Source organism: Nanorana parkeri, unplaced genomic scaffold, assembly GCF_000935625.1.
Source record: "Nanorana parkeri isolate BGI_ZX_2015 unplaced genomic scaffold, ASM93562v1 scaffold1877, whole genome shotgun sequence".
Taxonomy (NCBI): Eukaryota; Metazoa; Chordata; class Amphibia; order Anura; family Dicroglossidae; genus Nanorana; species Nanorana parkeri.
In genome coordinates, this window is record NW_017308145.1 from 154141 (window position 1) to 156652 (window position 2512).

The window sequence follows — 2512 nt, forward strand, 5'->3', positions numbered from 1 at the left end:
ACCGTATTCCTTAAACAAATATATATATTTTGCAATGTGTGTCCTTTATGTTGCGTTCCCCGGAAAGTCCCAATTATCTTCCCTCTTGACTGTCATGATAAAGGGATTCCGGAGCCGCGACAACAAATTCGGATCCTTCGCTTCAATAATTGATGAACTTATAACTTGACTTTTGCCATTACCTGCAAACATGCAGGAGAAGATTCGAGAGCAATCGCTAATGGTCCTGACTGGGATACCACCGTCATCAGAACATCAGATTAAATAGCATAACATTATAAAGAAATATAAATATAAAATGATAAAGATAAATACATTGTTTTATTATTTTGTTCACACTGTTGTATTTCAGTTATAAAAGATATACAGCCTATAACCCTAACGGTCCATAACACTTCATTATTTGTCAGACAGGGTCACACAGGAGATCTTTCACACCAATCTGCACATGGATCGCAATCAACTTGGAAAAATGTATTTGCCCAACAAACATAATATTTTCAGCTCCTACACAAAGTGAATCCAAATTACAACAGGCAACACAAATCGAATCTTAAATGGCAGCATCTCCGTCAAACACTATCCTGGTTCAAAGGACGGCAGGGACTCGCAATGCCCAAAAACAAATAGCTTTTTTTTTTTCATTTTAAGGGATGATCCCTGACAAAATTTGGATGCAAAACCTGAACCACGTGTGCAAAGTGAATCTTTCTTTGTAGATCAGTTTAGAAACTATTAAAAAGGTAGAATGGGGATTCATTGCTCAGCTGAACAGCTCTGCATGCGAGAACTTTTCCAGACAAAATCTTCCACATTTGCTGCCCCAACACAAAACTTCCAGACTTCCATCAGTCCCGGTGACCTGGCGCAGGTGCAGCATTCCTATCAGGCAATCAATACCTTACAATATTGGGGTTCAGTCCTCTTGGAGTCGCAGAGACATGCAGGGTTCACCTGTACTCACCTGTCCTCCAGCTCAGTCTCAGGGGGAATGTCTCGGCCTCGCCCCTTCACTGATACTTATAGCCTCTGCTGGAGCCCTCTATGGAGCATGGAGCCCGGCTATGGGGTGGGGTCGTGTTGGGTCTCCACTCTTAGGTGGTGCATAGAAATTTGGGAGGGCGGAGACCAGGGGTCCACCTTAACTTTGGTCCACATACCTGACACAAGGATGGTTTAACCCCTTGACTTGGGGATGTGATGTGTTTACAGGCTGAGGAGGTTAAACTGGTTGGTGGAAAAGAAAGATGCAGAATGTGTTAGAGGTTCAGCAGCCTCCACCTGAGGTTTATATAAGGACAGATATTTCATCATACAGGAGAAGTTTCACCGCATAAGTTGCATTAGTGAAATAAATGAACTTTGCACGATATTCTAATTATTCGAGTTTCACCTGTATAAGGACGTATCGAGTATTATATGGGGTATCTGATTTGCACAGTGTTCTGTATTTCACAGACACAACGGATTTCAGGAACAACTGAACCGGTGACAACTAAGAGGGAATGTCTTCTCACCTCCTGTTGCATCTCCAGGACAGGAAGTGAAGGAGGCACAAACATCGATAAATAAACGGCATTGGAATTGAACCTTTCCCTATAAAGCAAAGAACAAGGTTTGGTGTGTGATGGTGGGAGGACAGGTGCACTTTATGCCGGTCCTTGCCCAGGTTCTTAGCGGCAGTCCTAGCTGTTTGTCTGAGATAACAGGTTGTCGCTGATCCGGTTCCTGGCTGGCACAGGGGAAGGTCACCGCCCTGGTAATGGAATCCCCCCGAACCTGTCAGTCAGCTCTGGTCTTGTATATGTTATCAGCGGGCGGAATGGCAGGAATCCAGAGCGGTGTCATTTCAGGTGTAGGGAGGAGAGCGCTCACATGGCCCCCATTCCCCAGCCTGGAGACACCAAGATGGGGCCACAGACCGAACCCTATCCAAAATCCTGCCGGGTTCCCCCCCTCCATCTCATCCTTGGAGTTGGGATGGCTACATAGAGGGCATTTTTCTGAGATTCTGAGATTTAAGGTTTTAATATTTTTGAATGCTCTGACACCTCACCCAGCACACATCCCCTATAGACAGGTCCTCTTTAATCTGCATTTGACACCCTGGTGAGGGACAAGGTGAGCTGGTCAAGCTGGTTCTCTTGTCAGCCTCCATTGTACGTTGCATAGAATGCATATACATCTATAGACGCTGACTGTTCTTATCTCTTCGGCTTTAAGGGGATGTACGCCTTTGAGTTTTGATCTTTGATCATTTACATTTTACTCATTGTCATTATATATACACATCGGGCAGCCAAATACTGAGAATTACAGGCAATAGTTTGCCTTTGCCCCTCCCACAATGGTGAGATTTCCTCCAGTAGTTTGTGCCTCTGCCCCTCCCACAATGGTGAGATTTCCCTCCAGTAGTGTGTGTCTCTGCCCCTCCCACAATGGTGAGATTTCCCCCAGTAGTTTGTGTCTCTGCCCCTCCCACAATGGTGAGATTTCCCCCAGTAGTTTGTGT

General features: G+C 45.1%; 1 protein-coding gene across 1 annotated transcript in view; it reads right to left on the bottom strand.

Moving 5' to 3' along the window:
• Positions 1 to 993, bottom strand: part of UPK1A (uroplakin 1A) — a 17887-nt gene extending 16894 nt beyond the window's left edge. Inside the window, exon 1 of the mRNA XM_018571955.1 lies at positions 955 to 993. The gene's annotated coding sequence lies outside the window, so the exon portion shown is untranslated. The remainder of the gene's footprint in view (positions 1 to 954) is intronic.
• Positions 994 to 2512: the final 1519 nt, after the last annotated feature.